This window comes from Pseudorasbora parva, chromosome 7, assembly GCF_024679245.1.
Source record: "Pseudorasbora parva isolate DD20220531a chromosome 7, ASM2467924v1, whole genome shotgun sequence".
Lineage (NCBI taxonomy): Eukaryota > Metazoa > Chordata > Actinopteri > Cypriniformes > Gobionidae > Pseudorasbora > Pseudorasbora parva.
Window position 1 is genome coordinate 34,498,856 of NC_090178.1, and position 18,537 is coordinate 34,517,392.

An 18,537-nucleotide genomic window follows, 5' to 3' on the forward strand; every position below is an offset into this window, starting at 1 on the left:
TTCACCCAAACCAACCAAATTCTGTCATCATCCTCATTTTTCTTCATCAATGAAAAGGACGTTTAGCAGAATGCTGACGTTGCGATGAGCTGTCAAGTTCCAAAAATGACACAAAAAAAACAACTTCAAATAACTCAGTATGTCCTATATTTCACATGTTCCAAAGTCATATAATACATAGGCTTTGTATCAGAAAGAAAATTTAATTTTAGTTATTCATTACAAACAACAAAAGCTCTCAAGTCTCATTTACACTTCCACAAATTCAAACTTCATATGTTGCAACTTGTTACAGAATTTATGCCAAACCTAGTGTGACACATCTTTATATGTAAAAAACTACACTTTAGCATACTTTTAAAAAGAGTTCAGAAGTCAAGAAATCATATTAAAGTATATACTTAAATTGCCCCTTTGGTGAAAATCAAGTATTTCATAGTGTTTATATGTCAATGTGGTGTTTTAATAGGCCTATGCTTTAAGACAAACCATGTGAAAGTCATAAGTCATCACCATTGCTGAGTATTTCCTTAAGACTGCAGTAAACCATAGAAGATCTCAAACACACGGATTTAAATCGCTGGTGTTTTTTGACATAACGAAATATAATAATAATAATAATAATAATAATAATAATAATAATAATAATAATAATAATACATTTTATTTGTATTGCACTTAATATTAAACAAAATCTCGAAGTGCTACGGATTTAAAACAATCAACAATCAACAATAAATAAATAAACAAACAAACAAACAAACAAACAAACAAACAAACTGAAAAATTAAGAAGTAACAAATCAATCAAAAAGCTCTGCTAAAAAGGTGGGTTTTAACACCACGTTTAAAGCATCTACAGTGCACTGGGGGCTGCAGAGCAGAAGGCCCGATCTCCCATAGTGTGGAGTTTGGTTGTGGGACTTTTAAGAAGATAGTTTGAAACAGAGCAGAGGTTACGTGTGGATGTTTGTGTGGTGAGGAGTTCCTTGAGATAGGAGGGTGCGTCACCATGGCTGCACTGGTGGGTAAGGAGGGAGATCTTATACTCGATCCTGAGCGAGACAGGAAGCCAGTGGAGTGATTTTAGAATGGGGTGATATGGTCGTATTTGCGCAGCCTCATGAGGATCCTAGCAGCGCTGTTCTGAATATACTGCAGATTTTGGAGATTTTTGCCAGGGATGTCGATGAGGAGCGCATTGCAGTAGTCCAGAAAAGACAAAGGCGTGTACAAGCTTCTCTGTATCTGACAGTGTTAGTATAGAACGAAGTTTGGCAATGTTTCTGAGGTGGAAGAAGGTGTCAGGACTCTGGTTTGATCATCAGTTTTTTTTGTGTGTGTGGTTGTCTGTTCCACTCACTGGTTTAGTGCTCCAGCTCTCCCCACACACACCTGTCTCTTGTTTTTACATTGATTCCTCCACTACTTCTCTCTATCTTTGCTTCTCTGTCAGTGTGTCTTGGTTACCATCTGTAATAAGGTTTGTAGATGGGAAGGAAGGAGGCGGGAACCGGCGAACGTTTCAAAACTTTAATTCAAAATAAATTAACAAAACGAAAGTAAAACTGCGGGCAGCCCCTCACGGACGACTGCCCACACAAACATAATAAAACAATTATGTTGTATATTATATAACATAAACAAAACATAACGTAAAGTCCAGGCCTGGTCCTCTCTCGTCTTCCGCAGACCTTGCTCCTTCTTTTATGCTCCCGTCACATGGCCGCGAGACGAGACCGGTGTGCCATGCAGCTGGCACTCACCAACACTCATCACCGGCCCGCTCTCTCGGTCCCTCGCCCCGCTGCTTGTCACACCACACCGTCCGTTTCACTACTGTCCAAACTACTCCTGTTCTAGTCGTGCCAAGCTTTAATGCCCTGATTGTTTGTTTAATCTTGTTTTTTCTTCTTTGATTTGCCCAGTTCCTGTATGCAGACCTGTGTTGGATCAGTTAAATGGTTAATGATTTTCTGCTTCTGTTTTGGACTGTTACCTGTGCTCTGCTCCTGGGACTGTGGTTTCCCTCTGGTTTTGACCCCTCCCTGGCCCATCTTCTTTACCAACTTTCCTTAGGGATTGTTGCATTGCTGAACTGTCTCCTGGCTTATATCCTGACTGCTCCTTGGATTTTGCCTTGGCTCAGCCCTTTACCTGGCAGCTCGGCTGCCTGTTATTTTGTGTTGTTTTTCCTTGCTGTTGGGTCAATAAACCAAACTAACTGCCAATCTGCTCTTGGGTCCCTGTTTCATCCCAGCACCCCTAACAGAAGGAGGTCTTACACAGATGTTTGTTGTGAGCTTCAAAAGTAAGTTGCGGTTCCATTCTGACCCCCAGATTGGTGACTGATGTAGAAAGTGGAATGTCCTGATCAAAAAAAGCAATACTGGTAATAACAGTATTCCAGAACTGAAATGGAGTGCCAACTTCAGTCTTGGAGCTGTTTAGCTGCAGAAAGTTTTGCTTCATCCACGCCTTTATCTCATCCAGGCAAGTGATCAAAGTGGATGGCGTGGCGCCAGCAGAGGGAGATGAACTTGTCCTTAGGTAAAGTGGAGTATCATCAGCATAGCAGTGAAAACACAACCAGCATGTAGAGGATGAACAGGTTGGGGCTGAGCACTGAGCCTTGAGGGACACCGCAGGTGACGCTGTGTGACAGGGATGTAGCTTCTCCCAATGCAACATATTCAGTTCCTTCCAGTAAGATCAGAAGAGAACCAGTTGTGGACCGAGTCAGAGAGACTGATGGTGGAATGTAAACGGTGAAGGAGGATGTTGTGATCAACAGTATCGAAAGCTGCAGTTAAGTCCAGGAGGATGAGAAGGGATGGGGAACAAGCATCTGTCGCCATCAATAGATTGTTTGTGACCCTGACCAATGCTGTTTCTGTGCTGTTTCCTGTGCGGAAAACCAGACTGAAATTTCTCATATAAATTATTTGGTTCCAAATGGACCTGAAGCTGTGCAGCAACAACTTTTTCCAGCACCTTCGAAAGGTATGGAAGGTTGGCGATGAGTCTAGTTGTCAATAAAATCTGAGTCTAAAGTGTTTTTTTTTAAGAAGTGGTCCGATGATAGTAGTTTTTAGTGAAGAAGGAACATGGCCAGCCTGGAGGGAATGATTAATGATCTTGGTTATAAAGGGAATTAAGATGAGGTTAGACTTTACCAAGGCTGTGGGAAAAGGTTCCAGTGCACAGGTGGACGGTTTAATTTTTCTGATGATGTCCTCAACCTTGTGCTGTGTGATGATGGAGAAGCAGCAGAGATGTTGGAAGGTCCCAGGCTGTGGATCAGCAGTCGGGACAGGCAGAGCACAGGTGCTACATAGGTGCAAGTGGATGTTGTCCACTTTTTTCCTAAAAAAGGTCATGAACTTATTGCACCTCTTTTCTGTGGCTTCAGAAAAAGAGTGAGTTTGCGGTTTGAGGATGTGATTTATAGCGTCTTGGAGTTTCCAGGGTTATTGTTGATGATGCAAGAGTAGTAATGTGACTGAGCATCTCTCAAGTAACTTGCGTAGGCCTTCTGATGCTCTCTATAAGCTTGCCTATGAACAGTGAGTCTTGAGAGCTTGAGATGCCTCTCAAGTACATGCCCAACTGTCTTCATCCTCCAGAGTTCATCCTCCTGAGTGCGAGAAGGTGACCATTCTAGTTCTGACAGGGGCGTGAAGATCTAGAATATTGCTCAGAGATTGGTTGTAGAAGTCAACAAACACCGTGGCTGAGGAAAGATCAGCAGGGGAGAATTGCTGGAGGTTTATAGTTAAAGTGTCTTGGTTAATCTTTTCCAGGTTCCTGCAGCAAATTTGATGGGTATCTTTGGTATGGGAAGAGGGGTGTGGCAGCTCCATTGAGATGGCCTGGTGGTCAAACACAGGAAAATCAGGTTGTACGACATACATTGCGCACCACGCAGGACGTTTGTTTGTTGCTGTATTACACAGACTAGGTTAAGAGAGAGTACCGCATTTTGTATGCTTTGTTTTGTTTAGTTAGTGTAGTTTAGTTTGGGCGTCTTTAATGCTGAAGACTTTATATTTCTACATTTTGCTTTGATAGTTAGTTTAGTGGTTAAACTTAGTTAGTTGTTTTGTTTTGTTAATTTCTTTGATTTGGCCTCTACTCGTGGTTTCCTTCCCACCTCGGTTTGTTGAGTATAGTTAATGTTTTCTTTCTGTTTACTTTATGTATGTTTGTTTGTAAATATTTTTGTAAATATTTTTGACACCTTACCCATTTAATTTGCACTGAGCAATAAACCTTTTTTTTAAAAGGTAGCTGTTTTGTCCTCTCCATTTATTTACCTTCCTCATGTAGATACCCGCACAGCTGATAAAATGTTGCATTCCAGTTTAACACTAGACAAACAACTGAGGGACATAACATATTTGGGGGCTCATCCGGGATCATAAGGATATAATGATTTATTTTTTTCTTCCCGGATATTAATTTCAGCCGTGTGTGTGTCTTTATGTTGGATGGTGCGATAACCGGAGGGACAAGAGGTTTCTAATATGAGAAGAGTTGGAAATGACCAAGTCCTCCAAGAATGAGTGGGTACATCCACATGCTGTTGGAGATTGAGGCAGTCCAATAATTGCAGAAACTCATCTGCCAGGTAGCAGGAGGGGGTATCTACATGAATATTAAAATCTCCTAATATTTAAATGTTGGCAGAAGTAGAGCAGAGTGTTGTAAGAAAGTCATACATCTCAGTGATAAAAACAGAATTTGTTTTGGGGGGCCAATAAATAAGGAGTATTGTCAAAGAAAAAAACGGGGTTTACATTTAAAAGCAAGGTATTCAAATCATTTGGGCAAAGGGGGAGAAAAGATATCTCTAAAGTTTGTCTATGAATTACAGCTAAGCCACCACCACAACATTCTCCAGTAGCTGTAACCAGGGCGACAGGCATCATTTAGTGCTGAGTAAACTGCAGACTGATGCCATGTTTCCATTAAGCACATAAGGTCTAAATTATTTGTGAGTGATTGTGCAGTAAAATGTACTATTTTGAGCATTGATGGGGTGGTGAATCTCATTATTGGCCGTAATACACTAAAATCCACTTCACGTTTTCTGTCATGCTCTGTGCTCAAAGATTCTACAACATTTCTAATACATCAGCATTAGGCTTGTTTGAGATGCGCCTTGCCTCGCCTGAAATAAAGGCGAGACTAGGCGGCTGCAGTGAGGGGAGGAGTGAAAAAAGTTCAGGCAAGCCGGACAGTTATCTCCTCTCGTAGTGGATCAGACACCTGCGAGATCAGTTGCGGATATCGCGGGATTCACACTCGTGCGCTGTGTTGCTGATAAACTGGATGTCATTTAAGTTCTGTTGCTTTTATATGAAAATAAATATTATGAACAAGACACCCAAAGTTTTTGTTATTTATTTCCATTCGAAAGGCCTGTTTATCAAGCATTTTTACTTTAATTACATACATGTTTTTATATATTTTTATTAATATGACAACAATCACATAACCAACAGAGAGATCGCACTCTCCGAGAGTTTGAGAATATCCACACATAATTTATACACATTAAAACATGATATCAGAGTTTTAAAATCAAACATTTAAAAAAACAGCCTTACATCACGGTTGTTTAAACCAATAAGCATTAAGCTGTTTCGTCAGCAAGTCGTTTCCCATCGTGCTTTTGGTCAGCGCAGTCGGTGGAGAGCAACTGCGCTCGACTGCAGAATCCGACACATCCGCCTTGCCATCGCGAGAGATTTTTGACACACGTCAGCATGACATCAGAGCAAGGCGGACCGCCCTCGGACACAGTTCTAACCGGCATGCATCTCGCGCTGATCACCGGTGATCGGTTCTGCGCAGATTTTGCTCATCTCAAACAAGCCTATTATCACACACGCAGCTTTTTTAAGCTGTTACATGTCTTAGGCAGTTGCTAACAAGCGTCAAATGCCTGTCCTGTCCTGTGTGGCACTTGTGGTGTTTAATTATTTTGGTCAATTTGCTCTTGTCTCTTGTCTGACCCCGCCCTTCTTGTTATCTTTTCAGTGACAATTTGTTCACCTGTTTTCCCTCATTACATGCCTGATTTGTCCCTCTTTATATTCTCCTTGTGTTTTGCAGTTTTTGTTGGTTCATTGTCTATATCCTTTGTTTCCTGTGATTCTGTTTGTGATTATGGTTTAAGTTATTTCTATTATTTATAATTATGTTTATAAATAAAAACCTGTCATGGGTTTTTGTGTTTGTTTTATGTTTCTGTTGTTATATAAATCCTAATCCTCTGCACTTGAGTCCAGTTTTCCTTTGTATGAATGTGACATAACGATCTGACCTTGCCGAGAACTCAGCAGAGGTGCAACCCACACCAACAAACACCTGCCCTCAATTGGAGCGCATTTTGCAATTCAGGACATTGAGTTTAATCTGCCAACAGGGGGTGGATCCTAAACAGTTTTCCCTGGATTTTAGCAGTGCAATTGAGGGGTTGGGGCTCAATGACAGAACTTTTAAGGACCTTTTCAATTATGTTCTTGATTAGCCCATCAATGAGAGGAATGAGAGGAATTCTGAATTCTGGGACATTTATGGACCTGGTTGTTCGGAAGGTGGGGAGGGTTGTCAATGAAGCTGCCGCCTCCTCAGATGCAGCTATGGTTGAAACTTTGACTCACGGGCGCACACAGAGGAGGTGAGGAAAGTTCCGGTGGTCCCAGTGGTGGTGGCCCTGAGTCTGGGGGTCCCGAAACAGAGGAGGAGAAGAAGGGCTTCCTTCTGGAAAGGACAGTTCCGGTGCTAACAAGTCCAGTGGTCCCAAGCCCAGAGACCATCCGGTCCGGGGTTGCTGCCATCCCTGACATGCTGCCTAGGCACCTTGCTCTGCCCATGCTGCCCCAGCCCCCTCCTCTGCCATGGAGTCCCGAGAGGGCACAGGGTCCAGAGAAGACTCCACCTTCTGAACTGTGCGCTGTCTCTGTCCCTTGAACTGTATGCGCCGCCCTAGTCCTATGAACTGTGTGTGCTGTTCTGGCCTTTTGAATGGTGTTTGTCACCTCAGCCCCTTGAACTGTTTGCACCACCCTGAGCCATTGAGCTGTGTACGCCACTCTGGTCCTCTGAAATGTATGTGCCCCTGAACTATGTGTGCCACCCTGGCTCCCTGAACTGTTTGTGCCGCCCTGGCCTCCTGAATTGTGTGGGCTGTCTTGGCCTCCTGAACTGTGTGTTGTCTGGTCTGTCCCTCCCGCCCCGCCCCGCCCCGCCCCGCCCCGCCCCGCCCCGCCCCGCCCCGCCCCGCCCCGCCCCGCCCCGGGGGCATAGACATTCATAGACATTCATTGTCTATGTCCTTCATTTTACTGTTTCCTTTAATTCTGATTGCTGGTATGTTTAAAGTTTTGTTATTTGTTGGTATAGTTATGTTTCCCCCCTTGTAGTTTTTTGTGTTTGTATTGTTTCTTTTGTTAAATAAATAATACTCCTCTGCCCTTGTCCTCAACCCAGTTTTCCTTTGTGCAAACTTGCCAACAATTGGCTAAATGGGACTAAAGATGCTATCTGTGATTTATTACAGCCTCATCATACTCATTTTTGTGCTCTGATAAACTACTCAAACTCAAACTTGGAAAAAACAGTGTGATGCTAACTGCCAGTTGGCTTACAAAGTGACATCATACCCCTGTATTTAACACCCCTGTATTTAACAATATAGCAGGTGAATTATGTATATGATGTAAATTAACATTTCTAAGGATGCAGATTTTTAGAAGTCAGACTGAAAAGGCAATTTGTTGGCAAGGTTCTTTGACATTAGCAAGACATTTTTAGCTGTTTGATGATATTGTCAAGCAAAAGGCTAAAGAGGTCATGAATTGTGAAATCAACTTTCTGTTGAGGTTTTGATAATATATAAAAGGTCATAGTAATATAAAAATATCCTGTAAGTTTCAGGTGATTTCTAAATGTGTCTCACCTTGACGTTATTGTGTGGTGAAACACTGCCTCTAGAGAATAATAAGCATGCCAAATTCAGTAGGATCACGCTTGCTAGCAGCAATAAACATGCTAAAGAAGATAGAAGATATTGCACTATTCCTGGTTGTGAAAGAAAACAGTTGATGCATAAGCTTCATTTGGATCCTAATATTAGGAATGTGTGGTTGAATTGTATTTGTAAGGAAGTTCCAGCTCACGTGGGGAAGACATTGTACGTGTGTTTGTGATGTCATCAACGTGCAACCAGGAAGTATATAAGGGCGCCCTGCAGACACAACCGTATCCTTTTGTCTTCAGGGACTGTTTTGTCTGAGTTAGTAACACTTCATGTCCATGTGCACGCACAAAAAGAAGCACAGCTTCAGAAAGTGTGCAGACTCGTGTCCCAGGTTTCTCATGCCTGAGGACACACACACACTCTGGGTGAGGAGCACTCCACTCTCGTCTGGCCCTTTTCTTGAGGGAAGAGGGACCGGCGGCTGGGAGCGGTCCCGCTCATGCCGAGGCTGAGCGGCGACGTATGTCCTGGTGCTCCCAGCTGGATGTGGCCCGCCGTCTAGAGACAGAGGTTGTTCTCGGCGATGGGCCAGATCACGAGGTGCGGCCGCCGGAGGAGGAGCTGGATTTTGACTCCTCCTCATCGTCGGCCGAGGAGCTCCCACTTCAGCAAGGGATGGAAGTGGAGGGTGGTGACGCGGCTGAGGCCGAACCCTCCCAGCCATCCTGCCCCGTGTACGGGGAGCTGTTGGAGGTTATGGAACGGGCCGCTGATCGGCTCCAGGTGCCATGGTGGCAGGTTAGGGGAGAAACCACTCGTCCAAATCGCCTGGATGATCAGTTTCTCTCCGGCCATAACCCTCCAGCTCTTGAGAGCCTTCCATTCCTCCCCGATCTCCACGAGCAGATCGCGGGGGCATGGAAGACCCCGTTTTCGGCTCGCTTATACCGCCATCAGCGGGCTAATTTCGTTGATGTGGAGGGAGTGGCCGAGGGGGGGTACGTGTCGATGCCGCCAGTTGATGAGACGTTTGTGAACTATCTCGCGTCTGGCCGGGCATCGACACTGAGAGCTCCCACCCTGCCGTCTAAACCGTTGAGAACGACTTCACGTTTGCTGGGCGTACACATCAGCCGGTCAGGCGGCGGCACTGCACACCATGGCGGTGTTGCAGGCTTACCAAGCCGACCTGCTGAAGGACCTTAATCAGGAAAGAGGGCCTGCCCCCTGATGCGATGGCTGAGCTCCGCCGCAACACGGATTTAGCTCTCCGGGCCACTAAACAAACAACGGTCGCCATCGGGTGTTCGATAGAGGCTATGGTGGCCACGGAGAGGCATCTGTGGCTGAACCTCACGGACATCGGGGGGAAAGAGAGGACCTTTCTCCTCGATGCCTCGGTTTCACCCTCTGAGCTTTTTGGCACCTCCGTCGAGGCGGTGGTGGGGAAGTTCAGAGAGGCGAAAGCCTGCTCAGTGGCGTTTAAGACCTGTATTCCGCTGAGGTCCGGGGCCGCGCCCAGGCAGGCGGGTGTCCCTGGTACGTCACGGTCTGAGGACTGGAGGCGGGACCAACGAGCGAGCGTGGCCTCCCGGGCGCCCCTCCGTGGCGGAGTAGGGCACAAAAGAGACGGGACACCCGGTACCGGAGGAAGAGGGCCGGTGACAAAGACCGGAACCAGTGAAGGCGGGATAGAACCCCGCCCACTAGGGCACATAGATAAAGAATGAAGCCCTTCCTCCCACCTTTCCCTTGGCGCTTTACATCAGGCCGGACGGGGCCAGTGATGAGCGGATGTGAGACTCTGACGGCCCGTCTGGCCTGGTGAGCGGGCGCCCCCCTCAGGTTTGGGGTGCTTTTACATGCTTATGGAAAGAAGCTATCATGAAGCACTAGAAGCGGGAAAGATGAGTTCCCCTTTGTTAGAAGGGAGTTTTGAGTAAACTCGACCGCTTCCCTGATAGGTTATGAGGGGTCGTAAAGTGCAAGATTCATCGTTGGATGCTTCATCCCGGAGAGCACCCGTCGGGCGGTGTGTGCGTCTGTATGCTGCATACCGTGAGTATAGCCTGTGCACGGATGTCATCTCGCGCCGGTGGGAGCGGGTAAGTCCTCTGTATGAGGGAGATTAGTTTTTTTTCTTAAATGCTGTATACTCCCCGCCGAGAGTGTGTCGCAAGGCCCGGTAGTTCCCCTGTTTGGTGGCTAGAACGATCTTTTGAATAGGTATAAGCCGTTAATCGGCTGGTTAGAGCTAGCCTCCCTAGTTGAGAGTAGCCGCCATGGTGTGCCAGCTGTGTGCACAGTGGTGTTTCCTCTCAGTGTGATGAGAGTGAGCTACTGCTCATTCTTGCGGGAATGTAGCATTGCAATCTAAGTGAGTGTGGGTGTTCCTAGCGGTTCAGCTAAAGCTATTGGCCACCGTAGGGCAGGCGTTTAACGTTACCCCTCGCAAGGACGGAGGGTGAGTTAAGCTAACGCATGAACTACATATGCATGCCCAGCCCTGTGGGGCTCAGGCAGGGTGTTTCTGAGGCTTTGGGAATTGTGTTCCTAGCCTTAGTAGATACTGGTATGCAGGCATGTTCCCCCAGGTTTGTTTACAGGTTGTGTTATGATGTTATCGCACATCCCTAGTCAGCCTCCTCTCATGTTAGAGTTGCCTGGCCAGGGCCCGCCCCTTCTCTGCGTTCAGGGTTTTAGTTATGCAGTTGGAAAAGAAAAGGTGAGAGCAGTATGAGAATCGAAAACTTAGCCAGTAAGGCGGTAAAAGGATATGTGGGCCTTTGGACGGCCCCCTTGCCCCCTCCTTGAAGATGTGGGGCCATGGTGGCCATTATTCAACATACTTGTGAATAATTTTGCCCTCTGCTCTGTGTTTCTGCTCCACCTTTTAGGGCTCGGGTTGAGCTGCACTTCGCAACCCGCGTGCTTCGTGATAGTTCGGTCGGATGCTCCCCTTGGAAGCCTAAGCATTGCCAGGGCTGACGCCCTAGCATGAACGGCAGGCCACTGTATAGAAGACCTGCCGCCCTGATGCAGGTGACGTAAGTTGTACTCTCCTCACTTAGAGGTTTTAAGGCACTTTTAAGGCACTTTTTGGCCAGCAGCCATATCACCCTGTAGCCCAAGACTGGTTTCCCACTGAAGCTAAGCAGGGCTGAGCCTGGCAAGTACCTGGATGGGAGACCAAATGGGAAAACCAGGTTGCTGCTGGTAGAGGTATTAGTGAGGCCAGCATGGGGTGCTCACCCTGTGGTCTGTGTGGGTCCTAATGCCCCAGTATAGTGATGGGGACACTATAATGTCAATGAGCACCATCCTTTGGATGAGACGTTAAACTGAGGTCCCGACTCTCTGTGGTCGTTAAAAATCCCAGGATGTCCTTCGATAAAGAGTAGGGGTGTAACCCCGGCATCCTGGCCAAATTTGCCCATTGGCCCCTGTCCATCATGGCCTCCTAATAATCCTAATAATCCCCTAATAATTCTGATTGGCTTAATCACTCTGTCTCCTCTCCACCAATCAGCTGGTGTGCGGTGGGCGTCCTGGTCCAAAATGGCTGCCGTCGCATCATCCAGGTGGATGCTGCACATTGGTAGTGGCTGAGGAGATTCCCCCCTTGTAAAGCGCTTTGGGTGTCTAGAAAAGCGCTATATAAGTGTAATGAATTATTATTATTATTATTATTATTATTATTATTATTATTATTATTATTATTATTATTATTATTATTATTTTTCTGAGTACACTGCTTTGGCAATGTGTTTAGGTCTGTGTTTGTAGGCACTGCCGGATGAGACTGTGCTTCGCATGGAGGACCCCGTGAGCCTCCGGATGAAGCCAGCTGTGAGCTGTGAGCAGCCAGCCTGGGCAGTCCAGGCAGTGGACTCCTTGCGGGAGAGTCGTGACATCAGGGCCCATGTGCGCCTGGGAGGAATCTCCCCAACAATGTCAGCTTCAGCAGAACCTCGTCGACAAATAGGCCCCTCATGGCCTCCCTGGGGAGTCCCCAGGTGGTAACTGGATGTCTAGTTCTTTGTCAGCCAAGCAGACAGCCACTGTCAGCCCGACTGCGTCGCTTTGCCATGCCTCAGGGCCTGCCTGTGAACAGTCCCTTCAGATGAAGTGGATACGGTTGTGTCTGCAGGGTGCCCTTATATACTTCCTGGTCGCACGTTGATGATGTCAGAAGCTGTCACAGGTCACTAAGATTTATGTGATTGGATAGCGATTAAGATTACAGTCGTAACCAGAGACGTTTTGCACTTATATCCAACAAATCTGACGGGCCAAGTAAAAAAAAAATATATATATAAAAAAAAATATATATATATATCCAATCAATTGTGGAATTGATCACTGTAAATCATTGTGTTTGTTTGATAAATACGTTCTGTGAATTATTCTGGTTGCCGCTTTCAAAACAGTTCCTCACAATGACTGAAGGGGGAGCAGAAGTTCACTAAATATGCAAATCTTATCCAATCCTAGCCATGGGCGTTTACTAAAGTCTTCAGTTAGCCACGCCCATTAAAACCAAGTGTTCAGGAGAGAGCCTCAAAACAAGTGTAGAAAATAGCCCATTACTTATTCGTTATGGTGTTTTTGAATGTAAAAACCATGGAAAGATCATAAGTTTAACTAAGACAACAGTATAAAATTTTTAAAAAGATAGTTCATGACACCTTTAATCATATTAATTACCGTTATGTGTCCGACGTTGTAAAGAGCGATACCATCGTGCAGCATTTACTACAGTAATTTTAGTAAACTTGAACGAGTGGGTGTGAGTAAGTGGAGGCTGGTCTAGTTTGCATATTTATTAATCCATGTATATTAAAGGAAGCAACGTTGTAGAGCTACATTCAGCTGGAGACTTTAAGTGTCCTCTTCAATACAAGTGCACATTTAGTACAATTAAGTACACTTCGTATTCACAGTAGTACACAAATACAAAATTATACATTTGAGCTCATTACTTTTTGTATGAAGTTAAAGAAAAACTAAAAACACACATTTTACTGTAAACTTGTTAAAATGACCCATTTTATATTATGACTGTTAATATTTGTCTTCTTATGTCTACCATCTAGAAGATTCACATATGTATACCAAAGCACAAGGAGATTACTTTTATCCTAAACTCTTTTACTCTTAAAGTTTAGAAAGGTTTCATATTCATCAAAAGACAGGTCTGAGAACTCTGTCTATCAGCTCTGTATATAATATGCAGTGTGTTAGAAAGAAATTTGTTTGTTTGATGTAAACACTCATGTTTTGAGGAATTTGATGAATGATCAGACTTGATGTAGATGTAAAGAGGCCTGGTGTAATTCTGTCATAAAAAAAAACAAAAAAACATTCTGATGGATCCTTTACAGCCAAGCTACGCCAGAAGCTGCAAGATCAGCTCTCTGTGTGAACAACAAATTAAAGAAAAAATGTGGGGTAAAGCAAAGGCTAAAAGAGAGAATTGTGGAAAACTATGAATACAAATAAACACTTTAGGAACGGCCGTAAGTGATGGATAGCTCAGTATTTGCGGGGGTTTGATGATTGCATTAGAGTAATGCATAATTTCCAGGCCGGGAAGAAACATGGCTTGGGCACCTCAGACATCGTATAAAAAACTTTTGGAAGTACTGAAATATATGCCATGCTTTTATGAGTTCATGATATGTTTACCTTCCAGCCTGGCTTTGCTGAGACAAGCTGTATTTTCTGAATGCAGATGTTTAGTATTTACATTTCAAAACACTTCCAGGAGTGTATGATTCACATTGTGCACACTCAATGTATATGCAACATCTTTCATGCGCAATTATGTTCTTCTCTAAACAATCAAGAGAAGAACATGAACAGTCCGATGTTTCTGTCGGCATGAAACGTCTGTTACCTGTATTTCAGCCTGTTGAATGTAAAGTTGAAGCTGCCTCGCACAGACTGTCTGTTTCATTCAGCCAGTCTCCTTCTGGGCCGATGAGTGGGCGGCATGCTGTGGATTTTCCGCTTCTGTTGTTGATGCTGCAGATCCTATCAGTCTCTGGAACGGGAAACATTATTCCGGTGTTTCATTGAGCAAAAATGCATAAATATTTATGGTGAGTTTCTTGCAAATCCCTTAATATCCAAATATGGCAAATCACGTTTTCATCATAGATTCGTATCGCATCATCACTTCTGTATGACTAAAAAGGTTTGTGTGCCAACAGTAACTGATTTCCCCACAGGGTTATTTTCTTTCTCTGAAGGCATGCTTCGGGACCCTTTGAAACAATTAAAGAGAGAAATCGAATTGGGTAAAATAGTGTAGAAACCTTACAATAAAGTATTTTAATATTAAAGATGATATTAAAAATGGTGTGCATGTGCAATCAAGGCCGTAACTGCCATATAAATTGATTCAATATTGAAGTTTATTGATCCACCAATGTAGGTTTTCAGTGGCAGACTTGTACTTATCCCCAGATCTTTAACTACCCTGATTTATTTTTATTACAGTGCATGCTGTTGATCTGTACTTTTACACTGTCACAATCAACCCAACTGGGCCCTTCTAAAAAATAATAATAATAATAATAAAAAAAAAACTCTTGCTGAGATTATAAGGATTCTCTTCTCGTTTCAAAACATTTCATCAATGGGATGCAGTTTGATTGTCTTGAATATAGCATATGCCCTGAATTTTTCCTTCAATGTAAAAGGCTATATATATATATATATATATATATATATATATATATATATATATATATATATATATATATATATATATATATATATATATATATATAAACACACTGCTGAATTGTTCAGCCAAATCAAGCTGGAGGCAGGTGAATAATGGTCCTGTCACCATGTTACTTTCGTTTGTCGGAAACATCTTCTCATGTTACCCTCTATTCCCTTCAACCGCCTGTCAGCTTCATGCAAATAATCTCTCAGACCTTTCGCGGGAGGCTTTTTATATGTAAATCTACTCTGAATCATCTGGCTTTTCCTTTGTAAACATGTTTTATTTGTTGATTCATCAGTTTATATAGATCCCTGTATAGAATCATCTCATTATGCGGAAGTGTGAAACACTGCATGTTGTGGTTATTTGAGATATGCTGCAATGGACTTTTGAGGGAACTGATTTCCATGACGGGGTAAATTAGAACGGAGTTTGATTAATGTAGCTTAGGGTGACATCTAGTGAATGAGTTAGTCAACAACAGGTCATTTTTATATGAAAAAGAGTGAGCCTGAACGTTTGCAAGATTGCAGAGATATAATGTAAGGTTACATTATAAATTAATAGGGGAGAGCGGGCACAACCTAACGCTTTTTGACAGTTTCAGTTTGTGTAAATCCACTTGGGGTTCAGAGTATTTATTTTTTTCACACATTAATTTCACACGTCTAGCACAATTATGTGTTTTTTTTTCATTAATTCAGTTTATACTTTTTCACTCTCATTCATTATTCACCCTTTTCTCATTGTTTCTCAAAAGAATTAATAAAAGTATAGAATAGCATGTAAATTCAGTGAAAAGAAGTGAATGATTCTCTCACTTTCTTTTGTTTAAAATAAATTTGAGTAGTGCACGGACAAGCATTTGATTACTTTCCAAGCTGTTTATATTCACTAAAGGCATAACTGAATGCCTTTAAGTTAAAAAGTTCCCATAGTGGACATTTTGACATATTTTTTCGATGTATTTGTCCATTTAAGCGCACACCTGAAGCCCAGATAGGATGTACTTCTCCATGTTTCTCTCCATCTGGGATCATGGACAGAAAGTCACCTGTTGAACAGCATCTCTTTCACAGCTCAATAAGCTTTTACATGTGATGTTACATAATTCAGCTGAATTGGATGTTATTTATTTTGATAGTGCAATGTCAAAAAAGAATGGAATAGAACGGAAAGCACCATCATGTTTTCATAATTCTTGGTAGCTACATCAAAAATGCAACTAAAACACTGCCCTAAATCATTCCTGAGAGCAAGGAGGCCTGACGCAACTTGTGTACTTTGTACATAAGGAGAACTAGCACAGCCTAGACCACAGCCAGGACTAAGGCCCATCATGAATAATGCTGTGATTTATACTTGAGAGAACAAAATGAGCTGCCTAATGAATGAGATTAATTAGAACATAGTTAACAATATAAAAGTGAGAGCAAAAGGCACATTACTAAGGCCTACTATATTTTGAAAATATCAAAATAATTGACATTACAATTTTTATGTTTTTATAGAAGTCTCATGCTAAAAAAACAGTAATATTGGGACATTAAACACAATTCAGTATTCAGTAAATACAAATAACTGAATAATTGGTAATGATGAATGTTATATGTACAATATTTGGAGTTTAAACAACATAATGCAATGCAAATATGATTTCAAATAGTATAGCATTAATTCAAATACTATTTATTAAATACAGGGAGTTGGCTGATAAAACATTAATTAAAAAATGTTATAATTTATACAAAACGAAATTCACTTTAAAAAAAGGCTTTCAAAACAGAAGTGGTTGATTTCATCTGACCCACTCCATGTCTTCTGACATATTGACATATTGCGCATCGTATGATGTGTCCTATATTATTTATGCTGTTGGCTTTTCATAATCAAAATCGATGAAATTGAAAAAGAACATTTGGCTATAATATAATATGAAGATAAATATAATATGAAACAATATATGTTGTAATGGCTACATGAAGTGTTGTACACAAAACATTACTGGAAGCCTACTGTATTTTTAGCATCTGATCAGAAACTTGAGAACAAAAGCTTTACTGATGTGACACTAGACTATTTTACAGTAAACACTTCATAATCTGCCCAAAACAGGCCAAATAAATCTTGACTAAACAATCTTACATCAATTACATTTTATGTAGCAGCAGAGTTCACATTTAAACTGACATTTTTGCGGTTTAATATTCACAGAGACTATAAAAGAATAACCGGTAACACTTTAGATTATGGCCTGGAAAGTACTATGTAAGTAAACCTAATTTACAGCATAAAGTTCAGTAATTATAGTGTAACTATAAAGTAAGTACATGTAGGTATATGGGAACAATATGTAATATTGGGGGAATAAAGGGGTAACTGTCAGGAAAATTAACAAATTATTTATACTGTAAGAATTTGTCAATTAAGGGGTAAAAAAACAGAAACAAATTTACAACAATTATTCATCTTTTGCTTGGTAATAATGTAATTATGATTCATAATATGTTATGCTACCCTAAATATATATATAGGGCAAAATGCTATTTTTTGGCTTTTTTGTGATATGTTGTGATATTGACAGAAAATGAAAAATTAAATAAAGTATGTGAGTTTAAGATATAAAGATATAAATATAAGTACAAGAGACATCACAAGGTATTTTTGCACGTATAGGGTGACACATGGCGAACAAATCATGCATGTATAAACAAAATGTTTGTTATATAATTTGTTGGTTACTGTATGTTAGAAATGCAGGAATTAGCTATGTTAGATTACACACAAATCTTAGTTAAAACGCTCTATTTTACCATGCTATTCATCAGATTTTCATGACAAACAACAAAAATGGTAGTGTTCTTTATGTCTCTGATAGAGGGCAGTGTAGATTACCAGCTGACATCAACATAAGCATTAGTTTGCATTATCTGCATACTGATGTTTTTGTTTTCTATTAACCAACATTTGCAAAGATAATGCACCAAATAGGGCCCTATGAATTTCTAAATTTGTATTATGATTGTATTAGATTATCTTCTTGATTTTATACATCTGCCATTTGAGTTTTTAAAAAATATAAAAATCTTTTTTTCCCCACCTACTAATCTAAATTAGATGTTGTTTTGTTACCAATCAGAATGACTATTAAAATACTTTAGCTCTTTAGACTTTCCATTTTATCCAGTGTTCTTAAAGTTATTAGAACACAGAAAGAAGATGCAGGCCTGTAAAATGGCCTCTGAGACAGGATGAAGTGCAAACAAAAGACTGTCTTCTGTGAACATCAGGAAGCAGTATAAAGCGTTAAAAAAGCGTGTCCCTCGAGTTAAGCTACTTTGACAGCTAACCCAGAAAACTCCATCTGACCCTGAGAATTCAGGGGGTTGAATGAAAAGAAAGCAGGGAAATTGCTCAGTAGTAGTTTAGTATTGTTGTGGTGTGCTTTTGGTGGATCTCATGTAAGTGGCAGGTTACCCTGCCCTCACACCAGAAAACACATCATACCGAATGAGAAGAGATGAGCTGCAAGAGGGAGGGGAAATTATTTTGATTGACGATTATGCAGACATATATTTTATAAAACTAAAATAAAGATGTGCACGGATAATTTATTGCAATTACTGCAATTTTAATAATTGTAATACTGCAATTGGACCCACTTTATATTAGGTGGCCTTAACTACTATACTAACATTTGAATTACTCATTTGATACAGTGCACTTATTGTGTACATACATGTTTTTACATTGTACATTAAAAACATGCAGGTATTGCATGTAATTACATCTGTAATTCATTTCTGGAG

The 18,537-nt window shown here is 41.8% G+C and overlaps 1 pseudogene; it reads left to right on the plus strand.

Annotated features, from left to right (window-relative positions):
* The first annotated feature begins 11,091 nt into the window (after positions 1-11,091).
* LOC137083985 (5S ribosomal RNA) lies at positions 11,092-11,208 on the plus strand (annotated as a pseudogene).
* Positions 11,209-18,537: the final 7,329 nt, after the last annotated feature.